This window comes from Octodon degus, unplaced genomic scaffold (assembly GCF_000260255.1).
Source record: "Octodon degus isolate 3935 unplaced genomic scaffold, OctDeg1.0 scaffold00104, whole genome shotgun sequence".
Lineage (NCBI taxonomy): Eukaryota > Metazoa > Chordata > Mammalia > Rodentia > Octodontidae > Octodon > Octodon degus.
In genome coordinates, this window is record NW_004524680.1 from 1,343,260 (window position 1) to 1,360,687 (window position 17,428).

Genomic DNA, 17,428 nt, shown 5'->3' on the forward strand with positions numbered 1-17,428 from the left:
CACCTGTAATCCCAGCTCTTGGGAGGCTGTAAACAGGCGGATCACTACAAACCCAATCTAGTAGTGAGACCCTGAACATCCTGTAGATCCCTCCCTAAAAATACGAAAGAAAGAAGAAAAAAGAAAGAAAGAAAACCGGGACTGTAAATTATCGACCACTATATTCCAGAGCCCACCCATTATTTCAAAGTAACTAGAGAGCAACCCAGATTTCATACTGGCTTTGTCTGTGAGCTTATGAGTTTGGGGGCTAAAGGAAGGAAAGATCATTAGGGATTATTTGGTAACCCTCATGTTAGTCTATAAACCTTGTCTGAAGACTTCTGCTGTGCTGGCAACTGAGTCCCTGCTTCAGCCCATCCACCTCTGAATAAGTCTGACTATGAGAAAGCTCATCATTAGGGGGAAGGTTCTACTGCTTTGAAGTCTTCCTTACACTTTCAACTCTGTTCTACAGTATCACTCAGAGAAAGTATTTCCATGTACTAAAAAGGCATAAAAGAAGGAACATCGCCAAGCCTCAGTATCATGGTGTATACAATGGGCACAAGATCACCCAATGGGATGGATGAGTCTCACTGGCGTGAGTTAATAGGTTCCAACGATCTAAGACATCACAAATTTTCAAAAGGTGGCTGTTACCATTAATAAGCATTTTCACACAGTTAATGTCTTCCACCCCTCCCCCTGAATCTTTTCTTCTCTAGGCTAACCTTTTCTCTACCTCTGCTATTCTCATCTTTCATCCTCTTAACAGTGGCTTTCTCAAAAATACACTACCATTGTTAAGAAGGTCTTCCAGGGTTGTGTGGCCAGGACCGTGCAAGCCATCACAGTCTTTGTTTGTGGCCCAACACTATTATTAGTGGTGCCTGTGTTTCTTTTGGCCCCATCGGCAGCTGCACCTTCTGATCTCCTGGACATTTAGACCATGATATTCTCATGTCTCTAGTGGGATAATTGCTGGGGATTTGGCTTGAGGGGTGACTCAAGATGAGGGGGAGCTGGAATTTGGCTCTTGTTTTCCTCATTTATTTTAGCATGAGATTTTCAGAAAAACACTGTCCTTTGGATTATAGCAGGAGTACTATCCAAAGGCTGAAGATGATGTCCCACATCTACAACCCGCAAGGAGAGTATAGAGCCCCGGGAGACAGCTAGCCTGGAGAACGGGGAGTGATGCTCAATCTTTCAATAGCAGGATATAGTGAGATTTTTATGCTTTGAGGGTATAAAAGTAGCCTAGGTTTAGAGAGGAAAAAGGATTGGTGCTCTGGCATCCAGGAGCGGCAGATGTCTGCGCCTTGCACCAATGTTCCAGGCTTGTTTCCCAGACACAAGGGGAATATGGAAGGACCAAAGATGCCTAGTGACATCATGGAAGCACCGATGGCAAGAAGGAGGGAGAGGCCCATCTGGACCCAGAGGTGGAGCTCCACTGATGATAGGGGATCTTGTTCACACATTCCTGAGGGTTTCCTGTGAATTGTTTTTTTCTTGCTTTACTAACTAAACTTACCAAATGTATCTTTACTTTAGCTGAAGTCAAGGTGAGGACAGCTGATGTTTCGGAAAAACTTGACAGGCATAAAAACCTGCTGGAAACAGGCATGTTATTAGGCGACCGTGTTTGTGCGTGTTCAGATGTGAATTAAACCAATCCATTACACTTGTTTGGTGTTCACTGGGGAGACCAACAGCTCCAAGTTAGCCGAACTGCCTCAGCCATGGCTTAGCCACATTACTATGCAGCGCCGTAAGTTTCACTTGGCATCCTTCTCCACCACCCCCATCTGAAGTTGAAAACCAGTTCAATCAAACTGGCAACCCTTAATTTTTCCCAGAGAAGCCCACCGCCCCAAAGCAAGCACTGAAGAGGGAATGTTTGCTAGGGTGGGAGGTGTCTTTCTCTCACACACACTTTCTGTCTCGCGCACATGCGTACTCTTTCCCGCTCTCTTTTCCAGCACAAAGGCTTCAGGAGTTGTTCAATCAGACCTATTCTACAAATATTTCTGTTTTGAAAAGCCACATTCACATCTTCTACTTCAAACTCCAAGCCCGCAATGACAGCAGCATGTCAGGGACTTGGAAGAGGAAGAAAACACAGCCTGATTGTTTATATCACTCCTGATGTTTCGAGGCGCCTGTCCGTGATTCAGAGGACGAGACAAGGTCACTAATAAACACTACTGAACTGTGTCTGCTTTCATGGGTTCTGCATAAAAAAATCTTGCAGCCCCAGTGAACACCAAACAAGTGTAATGGATTGGTTTAATTCACATCTGAACACGCACAAACACAGTCGCCTAATAACATGCCTGTTTCCAGCAGGTTTTTATGCCTGTCAAGTTTTTCCGAAACATCAGCTGTCCTCACCTTGACTTCAGCTAAAGTAAAGATGCATTTGGTAAGTTTAGTTAGTAAAGCAAGAAAAAAACAAGATGCTACCTCTTAAAAATTCTTTTCCCAAGAACAATAGGAGGCCAACCGTAAAATGTACTATCTATAAATGAGAGGGTGAGTGAGCCTCTTGGCTTGCTGTACTAAGTGCCTCTGGGGCAGGAATCAAAAATGCTACAGGAGACAGAGTGACTGGTGTTCATTTTAGTAGCTGCCCATGACACTGAAGCTGATGGGGGTCAAAATGATATAAACAAGCCAGGTGTGGTAGCGCACACCTGTAATCTCCACACTCAGGAGGCTGAAGCAGGAGGATCATTGTGAATTCAAGGCTATCCTGGGCTACAAAGTGAGTTCAAGTCCAGCTGGAACTGCATAGCAATGCCCTATCTCAAAAAGACAATAAAAAAAATGATATAAACACTTACAGAGTTGAGACCTAAAAGGGAAAAATTTAAACAGAGATAGATGGATGTTTGGAACCACAGGAATTTTCCCAGACTATACCCAAAAACATGCGCACAATCTTCAGGTATCAAGAGTCCAGTGAGTAGCACCTGCCACACATCTGTGCCAACCTTCCTAGTCTTGTGCCATGCAGGAGCTTTCAGATGAGAGCTTGGGATGACATTCTTAACCACATCACACACACACACACACACACACACACACACACACCCCCAACATATTTGTCCCAGGAGAAGTGACAAATGTGAATGTCACATATTCCTAGTAAGATTAAATAGAAGCTGCCCACTGCTGCCTTGTTTCTCCTTGCAGTCCCGTTGCTTTTTGGGATCAGTATTCTTGGAACACCTCAGGAAAGACTGAGCAGTTTGGAGAATTATTTAAGGAAGTTTAGAAAACAAAAAGGCATCTAAGAAAGACACTATATCCAGTATCTCCATCTAAAATAGTATCAAAATTTTCCCTATTATAGAATAAAATCTAATGAGTCATTGGATTTGGGGTATAGCCTGGGAATCGATATGTTAAAATCTCTCCAGTGACTGTGTTTTACCTTCAGAACCTTTGTGCTAGCATAAGAGAAGGCAGTAGAGGTGGGGAGACAAGAGCTAAGGTTTTCTTTCCACAGAAAATAAGGATAGACATAAAAAAGATTCACTCACTCTTCAATCCTTTTTTTTTTTGTTCTTATAAAAGATATGGGCCAAGGAAAGTGGGAGCAGAGACAGGGAAAAACTGTCTTCTGGAAGGGCTGGTGTGGCTGGAGCAGCTGCCCACTCTCCTGCTGCCCACCCGTGTGCCAAGGCCTCATGGGCCTCTGTTTAGGCAGCGCAGACACCTCAACAGCAGGGGGTTCAGATGAGGGAGGCGTGGACGGGCTGCTGTGCAATCCTTGGTTTCTCCAGGTGGAGGCCAACATGCTGAGGAAGACAAAATCCAACTTGGGCAGCCAAGAGAGTGATTGTCATGAGATGGAGAAGGTCTTCCTGGGGAGGACCAAGGACAGCCCCGGGAAGTACAGCAGCAGATCTCAGCATTGATGCGTTATAACAGACCACGATCTCTTGTCAGGAACTCACACAGCCTGACCTTTGAGAAAGTCTAGCCCACCGTCAATCCTCAGTAAGGATTAGATGAACATGCAGAGATCTGGCTTCCCTTCCAGCAGGAAGTGCATAGAAGTGGATAGATGTGAGCACAAGGAACAAAAGAGAAGGCCCAACATGTGAGAACAAAATTTACCTCTGCCTTACTCCCCAAACTCACGAGCAGTATCCCTCATGTATTACTGACTCTGCAGCTTGCCTTACCTCATCTCTGTTCCCATTTGATCCTTTCTGCACTGGCCGAGTTCCCTGAATTTAAGCTCAGGTACCCAGATCCACAGCATCACCTGAGTGTCAGGCCAATGGCACTTAGCCTCATATTTGCCTGAACCTTGCTGCCCACCAGGTCTCTGGCTACTCTCTGACTTTCACCTGTTTTGGCCTGTACACATGTCCTAGAAACATGTGCATAAATCACCCCATCTTGGTTACTTTTCTCATTGTAGAGACAAAATACCCAAAACCCAAAGTTAAAGGAAGAAAGATTTGTTTCGCTCACAGTTTATAGAGGTTTCAGACCATAATTGGCTGGTTCCAAGGCAGGGTGGCATGGCAGAAGAGCTTTGTAGAAGAGAAATAGTTCATGGCAAGGCAGGCAGGAGGCAACAAGGTAGTAAGCAGCAGCAGCAGCAGCAGCAGCAGCAGCAGCAGCAGCAGCAGCAGCAAACCTACTTTTTCTATCTCCCTTCTTTATTCCCTTCAGGCTATAATCCTACTGGTTGCTGCCACCCACATCCAGGATGGGGCTTCTATTAGCCACACTCTTAATCCCAGTATCACACCCTTAATCTACATTCACAATCCTAGTCCAGCCACCTCTGAAACTCCTCACCTATGAGCATATAAGGCCTTGGGGAGGTGCCTAGATACAAGCCATAACATCCCCTCAGTGAGAAGTGAGGCAGACACAGCTTCCCAACCACTCAAAGAACTCAGGCTCCAACACATACACAAAATGCCCCACAAGGACATCTAGGAACTAGGGAAGGGGCCTAAGCAGCACAATTTCCCAGTGAGGGATCAAGAAGGTCACTACAGTCAAAATAAATAAATAGCTCAGCAATTTGGCTTAGTAAATGTGTTTTTGGCAAACTAACCTCCTGGTTTACGTGAAATAAGGAAATTAAAACCAAAAAAATCTATGTTGGGAAAGATTTTATCTTGACAATGTTCTTTTAACTGATGTAAAATGTGAAGAAATTCACTGTAATTGATTCCAAGGAAAGATGCCAGAGATCCCTCGGTATTAGGTCCAAGTTTAAAAGAGAAAGTATTGGGTCTGATTAGTATGGTGATTTTATTTCTTTAGTGTCTATTTTATTGTTCAGATATTTGTCATTACAGTCAAGGATTCACCCCATTAACAAGTGGAACATTTTGACATCAAAAAATGACACTATGGCATACTGCTCAGATGATCTGCACTGGGACACTGCAGCAGGACCAAATGGACCAGGTATCCTACGAAGCTCCCTTTTCAGGCAGGACATATGTGGCTACTGCCAAAGCTGGCAGTGAGGAGGAGGAGCCACTTGGTACTACATGGGTTCTGCACAAAAGCCATGCATCACCTGGCACCAACTGGTTCCTCTCAGTCCCTTTCTTCATGCTGCAGTCACCAAGGCCTGGACACAAGCACACGTCCAAATGACAGGCATGGAAGTTAACAAAGTAGGTTCCTTAAGAGCAACAGGTGGCTGACCAGAGATCCCAAGGACAGGCTTGAAAGAAGAAAGGAAATCAAGAGTTGGGGAGCTAACTCCGTGGCATAAGTGCCTACTTGGCAAGTGCAATGTCCTGAGTTCGATCACTGGTACCACAAAAAAAAAAAAAAAAAAGATAGGAAGTCACAGTAGTGCTCTTTTATCAATAACTGAAGCTTGGGCTCAAAGGAAGAAACAGTACAATAGAAAACTATAGCCGGGGATATAGCTCAGCAGCGTAAGTGCCTGCCTGGCAAGTGCAAGGTCCTGAGTTCAATCCCTGGTACCACCAAAAAAAAAGAAAGAAAGAAAGAAAGAAAGAAAGAAAGAAAGAAAGAAAGAAAGAAAGAAAGAAAACTATATTATAGTCAGCCTCAATTCCTGGAGACAAAACAAAAGAAAAATGGCTTAACAAAAATGCAACATAATAAAATCCACAAAGGAATGAGCACTGACCTCTGCTACAAGGTGAATGAAATTTGAAAACATTTTTTGAAGTGGAGGAAACTAGACACAAAAATTAGCATTTTGGATGATTCCACTTATAGAAAAATTCAGAATATGTAAATCCATATAGGCAGAAAGCAGAGTAGTGGATGGCAGGAGCTGAGGTGAGTGGGTAACAGGAAATGAGTTCCCAGGGTTTCCTTTGGAGGGGATGACAAAGTTTCAGAAATAGAGAGGATCACTGCCCAGAACTGTGAAGTTGCTAAATACCACTGAATTTTGTTCTGTAAACTCATTAGTTTTTTAAAATTTAATTTAATTTTTTTTAATTTTTTTTTTTAGTACAGGGTCTGCAGGGTCTCACTACATAGATCAGAATCATAGTGATCCTCCTGTTTTCAGCCTCCCAAGCGCTGGGATTACAGGCACGTGCCACCACACCCAATCTCAATCTCCATCTCAGAGCACCCTGGGGGAGGGGCTGGCACGGCACACCAGGGATTGAACTCCAGCCACTGTGCTCTATCTAAGCAGGCACTTTATTATTTATTTATTTTTGGTGGAACCAGGGATTGAACTCAGGCCCTTGTGCTTGCCAGGCAAGCGCTTATTCAACTGAGCCATCTCCCCGGCCCCATAAGCAGGCACTTTAGTCTGCTGAGCTATCAGCCCAACCCTGATGCAGGTTTAAATTAAATACATTTTAGATGTAAAAACTGTAATGCAATCTAAATATGCTGATTCAACTAATAATAGAATCCAGACTCCCACTGAGATGGCTCAGTGGTCTAAAGCACCTACTTAGAACAAGCTTAGCAAAGCACAGCGACCGCAGTTCAATCCCCCAGCACCACATGCCAGCCAACCCTACCCCCTGGTGGGCTGAGCTGGCCACACACACACACACACACATAAATAAATAAATAAAGTTTAAAAAAAAATAGAATCCAGACTCCCCAAGGCAGAGGTGAATGTCTCTCCTTCCTTTGAGCCATCTGAAAAACACTGTACAACTAAGCAAGTCATTTCTGATCAAGAGGCCCAGTTTTAAGTCAGTTATTTTTAAGGCAAATAAGACCAGCTTCCAGTCCAGGCCCTGGTCGATTTTTCTCCCACCCCCAAGAGAAGCTCCAGTCACCCTTAGCACCAAAGGTACAGCACAGAAGGATCAACAGTCTACACCGCATCTAAGGAACAGTTACAGAAAGTCCAGGATGCCAGAAGCCTGATTGTATAAAATTTTAAAGAAAGGCAAAGATTCACTGAATATTTACTATTTGCAAAGCCCTGCTCTGAGCACTGTACCTGCATCTCTTTCTCACCACCACAGCAGCCATTCATAGAAGAAGGAAACAGCTACAGGAAGGTTACAGAGCATATCCAAGATCATATAGCTAGTAAGTGGCGGAGTAGAAATTTCGGCCCCAAAACCCCAAGTTCGCAGTTCCCATGCTTAGTCTCTGCACCTCACAGCCTCTTGAGACACAGGATCCATTTATTTTAGGTTTTAATTTAGTGCTAAGATTGTCCAGATAGAACTTTGCTGGCTCTAGTTAAACAGTGGAATCCAGTCGTTTGTGAAATGAAAAAACAGCTCTGGACAGGTAGACAGGTCAGGGTGCGAGGTCCCTCTTGGTCACCAGGATTGTGATTTTGTACAGATTAAGGAACTGTTCTGACCCGCGGTATCTTGTACAAATTAAGAAGTTGGATTCAACTTTTTTTTTTTTTTTTTGAGTGGCGCCAGGTTTATTGGCACTGCTTCTAGAAGGTGCTGGGCCTCTTGGTGGTGAAGCGGGGCTTGTGCTGGCGACGCAGGACCCAGTGGGACAGCGGGAACTTGATCTTGGAGTCATGGAACTGCTTGACAGCGGGCCGGCGGCACTTGCTGGCTGCGATCTCCTCCACCTTCGTGATCTGGATGGAGTGGGCGCAGGCTCGGTGCCGGGCGCCCGTGTCTGGGTAGCACTGGTGACAGCGCCTGCTGTGGTCAGGTCCGGGTACTCCTGGTACATGTTGTGGGTGCCACTGCGGGAGTCATAGCGCAGCCAGATGCTGAAGTTCTTCACCCGCAGTGGAGACTTCTCAAACACCTGCCCACAGTAGATGATCTCCCCTGAAGATGTCTTCATCTTCTTCAGCAGGGACACGAAGTACCAGAAACCGGACTTGGCGACGACGTGATTGGGTGCAAAACTCCACATGCGGTACAAAGGCGGCGTGGGGCACTTCGGGGTGGGTAGGCAGCGCCCCACCACCTTGTACTCCCAGAGTGTGCCCGAGGCCTTCAGGGGCCTCCCTTCTCGCTTGCCGCCGCCCACAAAAAGCGGATTCAACTATTTAAGAAGCAGAACTCATTCCTTATTTAGAAGTCCAGATGAGAGTACAGAGCTTTTCTAGCTTAAGTTAAAGGAGGAAGGCTGAGAGACCTCCTATCTGGTCAGAATCAGTCCCTGAGATGCTGCGCTGGAACCCCTGTGACTCTGCAGAACACAATCTAGAAAACATTTGATTGGGTAGCCTGAAGATTCTTTTAAGAATATAACCTAAGCGCTTTACAGGCGTACGCTGCCTCCTGAGGCTCATTTAACACTGTAAGAAAACTGATAGTCATCTTGTCACTTTGCTGAGCAACAGTACTGTAGTCCAGGCTGATGACTGTGCTGAGGAAGTGAAGTTGTCAGGTAAGAAATACAAGGGGAGCCTTCCCAAGGACTCAAAGAATGTTTAAAACCAACACCGTGCCAGGGTGCAGCACCCCTCTTACGGAACTCTCCGCGTTACCAACTGAACAGGCTCCTCCCAGGAGACAAGCTATCCAGCTCCAAACCTCTGTGCTTTCTGTCAGTAGCTCTGAAATGATTAGGCTGGGTTATTTATTAGAGGTTTATATCCATCAAGGTAGTACTACTTAATTATTTATAAAATGTAACACTGATACCTCATATGGTCCCCCAAATTAAACTCAATGAATCATTGCACAAAAAGTATCGGAGGGAGCATGAGCGTTTCCTAATTGTTCTAGAAAGATCCACCGGCAAAGACCTCTGGGGAAGGGAATTTCTGTTTCAAAGTCCACACTCAAGTCAGCCCCGTTTTCTCTTCTCACGCCGTGGGCATTTATAAATCGAAGTTTGCTGCAATGCTGGGAAGAGGTTATACAACTGTAGTGATGCAATCTCTGGGCAGACGGCTCCCCATAACTCAGAGGCCAAGACAAACAGGAATATATTAATAGCAGCCATAACCTAAAGATAATTCATTTTCGGTATCTAAGAGCTGAGGAGTTCAGCAGATAGACCAGCAAACAATTAGGCATTAAGGCAAACGAGATTGACAAACAGGAGTGAGAAAAGGCAGAAGGAGAGAGGTGGGGAGAGGAAAGAGAATTCCTTCGGAAATAATGCAGCATCTGAACCAATTAGCTGAAAACAATTACGTGGTTATGGGCAACACCAGGCAGAAAGGAAAAGATGTTCCCTTAAGTCCCATTTCTTTGCCATTTGGGTGGCATTTATCACCCTGGGGGCAAAACAGTTTTTTCGGTACCAGAAGAGAGACTTACACCAAGAGACATTTTCCTTCGCTCTACGCCTCATCTACAATCATTGAATTGCTGGCTTGACAGCAACAAACAACAAAAATAACACAGTTTGAATTTAGTAAAATACCACAGTATCTCTCTCTGAAAACAAGAAAGAATTAGAAAGCTACTCCTTGCCAGTTTTTTTTCTTAATCCCACAAAACCTGAAGGAAAAGCATCATGTTGCAGTTTTAGCTTTTCTTGCAAAGCCTGACAAGGTACCCATCTTAACTGTGTACCCCGAATGTGTAATTGCACACCCCCAAAAAAGTCACAGATAGAATTGATATGAAGATAGCCTGGCCACTAGCTGAGCCAATAAGCGACACTGCGAAGTCTTGCATTTGCACAGTAAACACTCATACCATTTCTTGATAATACACCTAAAGAAAAAATAAAAACTGTATTCATGTTAACTCGGGAGTTAATATGAAAAATCAAATGTTCGGGCCTGGGGAGATGGCTCAGTAGAATAAGCACTTCCCTGGCAAGCACAAGGGCCTGAGTTCAATCCCCAGTTCTGTAAAAAGAAAAAAAAAAGAAAAAAAAAAAAATCAAATGTTTGCCGAAGTATACAACATCTGTAATTGTTGTTGAAAAAGAAACTGAAGTTTATTGACTATCAGGAAACACATGGCTTCAAGCAGAGGAACGATGGCTTTCCCACGCCCACCTCTTGCCTGCATCTAGTTCTAATAAGAATTTGTATCTGACCCGATTCCTCTGTCCAAGGCTCATTCCCTAACTCCAGTGAATTTATTTTCCACTCTGAATTCAATGTCACTACTCTAAAACATGCATGCAATTGTGCCACTCCCCTCACTAAGAACTTTCTAGGTTTCCTGTTTCCTACAGGATAATCCAAAAGCTTTTAGGGAGCTATCTTGCCCAGCTCACTTTTTTGAGGCCCATTTTCTGCTCTGCTTCCTCTTTTTCACCTACTTCCTCACCCTGACACTCCCAGACCTTTAGCTCCGCCCGCCCTTTGGTCAGCTGAATGTTTGCACCCATGCTTCCCTCAGCCAGCAGCTATTCCTTCCCACCCTTCTCTGCCATCCTTTCCTAGGGCGTGAGGGTGTGGGGATAGAAGCCATGGCCTTGCACATGCTAGCTAAGTGCTCTACCACTGGGCCGCACCCCTACCGTGGCTGCCAACTTATTAGCTCCCCACCACCACCCACCAAGCCAGCTTCTTCATGAAATTCCCCCACAATCCTACACACTTTTCTTCTGGTCTTCAGAAACATTTTACACCCTGGTTTACTAATCAAGTCATAGTTTGTTCTATTATATTTCCCATAACTTCCTTCTCTCGGTTATCCTCTGGAGGTGACATGGAAGGGAATTATTTGCTTGGGTTTCTTCTCTCTTAGACAGTGCCCAGCACAGAGAAGGCCTTGGTAAATGACTGATAAATACATGAACAACAACAAAAAAAAAATCAGGAGTTCACAACCTAAAGGAAGAAGACAAAAAGAATGAATGCTTAACAACATTGAATGCTTAACAACAGAGATAAGCAATAACTGGATTTAACCAATAAAAGAATCAATAAGTGTCAAAAATTCAGAAGCTGGTATTTTGGAGGCAAGCTTCTCCCAGGAGAGGCATCTGAGCCCTCAAAGGATGAAAAGAATCAGCTTTAGGGGCCAAGGAGATGGCTCAGTATAATAAACGCTTCCCTGGCAAGCACAAGGGTCTGAGTTCAATCCCTGGTTCCACAAAAAAAAAAAAAAAAAAAAAAAGAATTGGCTTTAGACGACAGAAGAAGTGACAGCATTCCAGGAAGATGGAATGTGAAAGAAGAAAGGAAAACAGACATGTGGATTTGGTGTGGATTTGGAAAATAAAAGCAAAATAATACTACTTGAACTATTTCTGGAGGCTTAGAATAAACTGGTCCTTGACAAGAAAAAGCCTGCCCTGTCCTCCACAGAGCTAGGACCAGAAAACCCTGCCGTCATACTCACCTCTAGCACCCCTAAGCCCCCATGCAATGTTTTGGCACAGGTCACTTTTCCCTTCTGAATCTAAATAAGACACAACTCTTCACCCAAAAATTGTGCCCTTTCCTTTCATTAGAGCCACAGAATTTAACCCAAGCAAGCAGAAAATGAAGGTTAGATGCTATTATTGTTTGGGTCTGAAACGTTCTCCAAAGGGCCTTGGGGTGAAGGATGGATTCCTAGCTTGGTGCTTTGGGGAAGTAAGGTTACAGGTGTGACCTCCAAGGAGATAGTGGGCCCCTGGCCCCTTCTTTTTTCTCTCTTTCATTTCTCAGCTGTGAGATACATGTTTGGCTCTACTATATGCTCCCCACTGTGAGGTGCCACACTGCCACAGGCCCAAAAGCAGTGGAGTGAATGGACCATGGACTGGAACCCCAAAACCGTGAGCCAGGCCAAGTTCTAAACTGCTTATCTTGGGTGTTCATTATAACAACATGAAGACGAATAATTAGTATTATAGCAGCTGAATATGTATCCCCTATCTAAGGATGCCATCTACAAATATCTGGCTAAGGTGGATCTTGTTTGACAATTAGAGTCCGAATTCTACAACCCTAAGAGGAAGTAAGAAAAATAGCCCCTTATGCAATTTTCTCATTATCCTCCAGCTTGCTTGGGTAGACTGCATATCATCCTGGCCCAATGCTGGCACAACAGTTATGAAAAGACCTTGATAAATACTCGTGGCTGACTGAAAGCCTGTTCACCTGAGACAAGAGAAAGAAACATCAGTTCAATATCTGCTTCTTCCCAGGTACCAGAATGGTTGAGTGGTTAAAGCACTGGACTTAAGATCTCAAGGATTTGTATTCACGTGGGTTCAATCCCCACTTCTGGTACAACTGTGTTCACTTTGCGGGAAGCCCTCTTGGGATCTCAAGCATCCAGATGACAGAACCTGAACATCGGTCCCTTCCTAAAATAAAAACCTCATAAAATGCCTGGGGTGGATGCTAAGTGGAGGACTTGGCCACTGCCTAGTTTGATCTCCTCATTTACTATAGGAAGATGAAGCCAGATAGAAACCCAGGTTTTCTAATTCTGTCCACTACTCTTTCCAGATATCTTACTGCTGCTGCAAAGGAACTCATAAGCTAAGAAAAGTGCTCTATGGGGCTGGGGAGATGGCTCAGTGAATAAGTGCTTCCCTGGCAAGAGAAAGGACCTGAGTTCAATCCCCAGTTCTGCCAAAAAAGAAAAATGCTCTAACCAATAAGACATAGTATCTGCTGCTGGTGCTATAAAGGTGTTAGGTGAATATGTGTTCTTACATATTATGTTTTTTAATTTTTGTTTTTTTCTTAATTGGCAGCCTGGGCCAGCCAGATAGCTCAGTGGATTAAAGCACCTGCTTATGCAGACGCAGGGACCAAGGTTCTATCCCCGGCCTGCGGTGCCGGGCCTGCCCCTGGGGCAGGCTGAGACAGTGATTGAGATTGGGCGTGGTGGTGCGCACCTTAATCCCAGCTCTTGGGAGACTGAAAGCAGGAGGATCACTATGAGTCTGATCTGTGTAATCAGACCCTATAGACCTGTATTAAATACATTTCTAAAAAATTAATTATCAGCCAATGGCTGAGCCCCTTTTGCCAAGAAAGGCACTTTTTTGCAAACTGGAGGTGACCGGAAGACATACAAGGGGCACCTCTCTCTGCAGACTTTCCTGGAAAGGAGACTAATGGTCAGCTGCATCTCTGCACTACACCTCTGGGAGCTCATGTGAAGTCTGCCTGCCTGGTGTTCCCATCAGCTGAGGAAGGGAGGAGAGAGCTTCCACGTTAGCCAAGAGCTAAAGGAAGTGTTCACTCTGCAGGTGGAGATTTCTCCTGGGGAAATCCTGGAGGCTCCTTGTTCCTGTCAACTGCAATCATGTGCCTGTAAATTTCATCTGACAAGAGACACAGTGTCAAAGGAGTGGAAAATGACAAAAACCAAAAAGGTAAAAGCACTCCTGCCAGAGCTCAGCTTGCCCTCCGTACCCGACATTAAAGATACAAGGAAGAACCTCGCCTCTACTCTTCACTGCCTTCTTACCATGCTAGGCAGCTGAGCTGGGTAGAAATAGCATAGGCAGGCAGGTAGGGCTGGCCCCTCAAAAGAGTCAGGGCAAGATGGAAAGCTCATCGTACTTGTGGTCAGAGGCACATCTGTTGGAGGCGGGGCCTCAAGATAAAGATAGAATATAACATCCAGTCCAGTAAAGTCTAGATAGACATCAGACACCAATGGGTGACCAAGACCCTCAGACACATCCCTTCCATGTGCACTAGCTCCATGACTTGCTTCCCCATGGGATCAATGTGACCTCAGCAGTTATACTTACAATCTTCCTGGTTGGTATAACTCTCACCCATACTGTAATCACATGGTTGTGCTCTATACAACTTCCCCTGAGAAGTGGGGTCCTCAGCAACCCACTTTTGGGTCCTCTCCTGTCTCTTAAGAGCTGTATCTCTCTCCCTCAATAAGTATTTCCTCTTCTAACCTCCGGTGCTCCTTAGAATTCATTCTTCAACCTAGAGGACCATGAAGTTGGCATACTGGACATCTACCAGGTTGGGAGTTACAATATTTCTCTGATGTCACATTTGGAGGTCTTGATATCACTCCTGTATCACTACTAGCTACTGTAATAATAGTGCTGCCAGTAGCCCCAAACCTTGCACCTGCCTTTTGGGCTCTTCCTGCTTGTGGGATGAGCAGGCACCCCCAAACGAGGAGTGGATTCTAAAGATTTGAAGGAAACATTAACCTGCAGAACCACAGAGCACTAGAGGCACCAGGCCACACAAAGGCTGGTTTATTTGTCAGCTTTATTGTCTTCTTTCCTTCATTTTTCAAGTTAGATCAAGAATGAGTAAGTCACTGGTGCTCAATGCACAAATAAAATGTGTGCGCATTGTTTCCTATTGAAAGGACTTAAAAATGTCAAGACTGAGACAATGAAGAATTAAGCCAAGCTCAGAGCCCTTCTCTGAGGGAAACTGTACAAACGTAAGTCCATGAAGCCAGCGATAGGAGATCCTACCTTTTGTAGCATTCCTTTTATGCCAGCTAACATGAAAGTGTTGTTTGTTAGATACTTGGCTATGATCTGAATGTGTTCCCTAAAATCCACATGTTGAGAATTCAGTTCCTTGCCCAACTGGAAGGTGAAGTGAGGAGGGCACGAGGGTAGAGGCCGCCTGAGGGGATGAACACTGGTGTGAAGTGGGCTGTCCGAGGAGGGCTCACGTTCTCTTGCTCTTCAGTCCATGAGGGTGCAGGAAGAAGGCCCCCACCAGAGGTTGCTACCTGGATCTTGGATTTCCCACTCTCCAGACTGTGAGAGGATAAATCTCTGTATTTTTTGTGTGTGTGTGATACTGGGGGCTAAGCCCATGGTCTTCACACTGAGCCCTATCCCAGCCCTTTTTAGCAAGGTCTTCCTAAGTTTCCCAGGCTGTGTTGGAACTTGTGATCCTCCCGCCTCAGTTTCCCAGAATGCTGGGATTATAGGCATATGGCACCATGCCCATTAAGATTTCTGTTCTAAGGGGCCAGGGAGATGGCTCAGTGGAATAAGCGCTTCCCTAGCAAGCGCAAGGGTCTGAGTTCAATCCCTGCTTCCGCAAAAAAAAAAAAAAAGATTTCTGTTCTATACATTACCTAGTTTTGGAAGCAGTGTGTTAACAGCACACAGAGGACCAAGACACTCCCTGTGCATCCAAGCTGTCTACACACAAACCCTGATGCCTTTGCCTGTAGCCCTAGGTGACTCTGAGCAAGTTTTTTAAGTCCTCTGAGTCAACTTCCCCAACCACAAGGTAGAAGTAACAATATAGCAAGTAGTGTATACAAGATTACTGGCACAAAATGGGCCAAACTGGCTATCAGTTATTAGTGGTTTTGGGGGTGTTTTTATTTTTGTTTTTGGTTTTTTTGCAGTACCGGGGATTGAGCTCAGACCCTTGCACTTGCCACAGAAACAAATGGATGATCAACTAGTATTTCTTTTGTTTGTTTGGTGGGGTTTTTTTTTGGGGGGGGGGGCATTTGCAGAACTAGGAATAGAACTCAGGCCCTTGTGCTTGCCAGACAAGCGCTTATTCTACTGAGCCATCTCCCTGTCCCCTCAGCTATTAGTATTAGCTGGTAGGAAAGCAGTAGATTAAGGAATGCATGACAGATTGTCAGTGATTAAGGAGCATTTGCAAACTCAGAATCTAGGAATATTCATTGAGGAAAAGAGTCAGTGGATAGGTAGTTCCATAGTTACCCTGGGAACTATGGGAAACTTGTTAATGGCCCCATAAGTCATTCCTGGTCACTGAGAAGTTATTGGTAGGCAAATCTGGGTTCCACCCAGGGAAGAATTTTCTGTGGCACCATCTGTGGAGAGGATCTAATGAGTTCTCCACTTCCAAGGACGTCCAAGGAGGCTGAGCCGCCACCTTGTCAAGATGCACAGCAAATTTATGTATTAGGCAGATGGCATTCAAGTTCCTTCCATCCTAAGGCTCTGCGGATTCAGTGTAGTTTCACTGCTTCTATCCTGCAGCTACAATGTCTAATTTTGTTCTTCCATGGCCCTCCACCAAATCAGCCCTTCTGTCTTCCCTTCATTCCCGCTCAACGGCTTCACTGTAGCCAAGCGCACTTATAGATGCAGGAAAGCTTGACAGCAGCTAGTTTTTCTTCCCTGTCTACTGTGCACCCTTTGCCTGAGGTAGTCTACCTTTCCTATCTCCCAGCTCCTTCTATTTTCATTCCTTCTTTTGATATTTTCTCCCATAGACTCACTTCAGGAAACAGATCCCAATTAGGAGATTCAAGAAGGAAGGTCCAGAACAAAGTGGACACAGCACACTTCCACACCATCTTAGCCCTCACATCTACTATGTCTGGCCCTGGGCAACTTCCTCGATTTCTGATGCGCATTTACCTGAAAACTCTGGATAATATCTGGACCTACTTCCCAGAGACAGTCTGAGATCCAAATGCTGCAACGCATATAAAATACTTAGCATGATATGTGCTATCTAGGTAGTCCTTAATGAAAATTAGCAATTATCATTATTATATATTTTTTTGAGACAAGGTTTCACTATGTTTCCCAAGCTGATCTCAAGTGATCCTCTTGCCTCAAGCTTCCTGAGTCACATGTGGCACTGTGTCCAACCTATAACTGCTATTGATGTCCAACGCACGGTATGTGCTGGTAGGAACCTACAGCTGCTTTTCAGTCAGCTTTCAAAAGGTAGGTGTGTGTGTGTGTGTGTGTGAGAGAGAGAGAGAGAGAGAGAGAGAGAGAGAGAGAGACCTTTGAAAGAATCATATGCTTCTTTTTTTTAATTTTAGGGAAGGGTCTACAGGGTGTTCAGGGTCTCACTACTAGAGCAGACTCACAGTGATCCGCCTGTTTACTGTCTCCCACGAGCTGGGATTACAGGTGCACACCACCATGCCAGTCTCACTTGCCATCTCAGCTTGCCCTGGGGCCAGGGCCAGCATGGCAGGCCTGGGGCTTGGACCCCCATGCCCTGAGCCTGCCTGCAGGCGCTTTAATCCACTGAGCTATTTGGCTGGCCCTTCATGTGCTGTTTTGTCTTTAACATAATTTTAAAGATTACCCTTTCTAGGGCTGGAGAGATGGCTCAGTGGTCTAAAGCACCTACTTAGAACAAGCTTAGCAAAAGCATCAGGGACCGCGGTTCAATCCCCCAGCA

At 45.0% G+C, this 17,428-nt stretch overlaps 1 protein-coding gene and 1 pseudogene across 21 annotated transcripts in view; both read right to left on the reverse strand.

Annotated features, from left to right (window-relative positions):
* Positions 1–17,428, reverse strand: part of Cacna1c (calcium voltage-gated channel subunit alpha1 C) — a 752,474-nt gene that overhangs the window by 678,386 nt on the left and 56,660 nt on the right. The gene's annotated exons all lie outside the window — the stretch shown is intronic.
* LOC101570704 lies at positions 7,863–10,722 on the reverse strand (annotated as a pseudogene).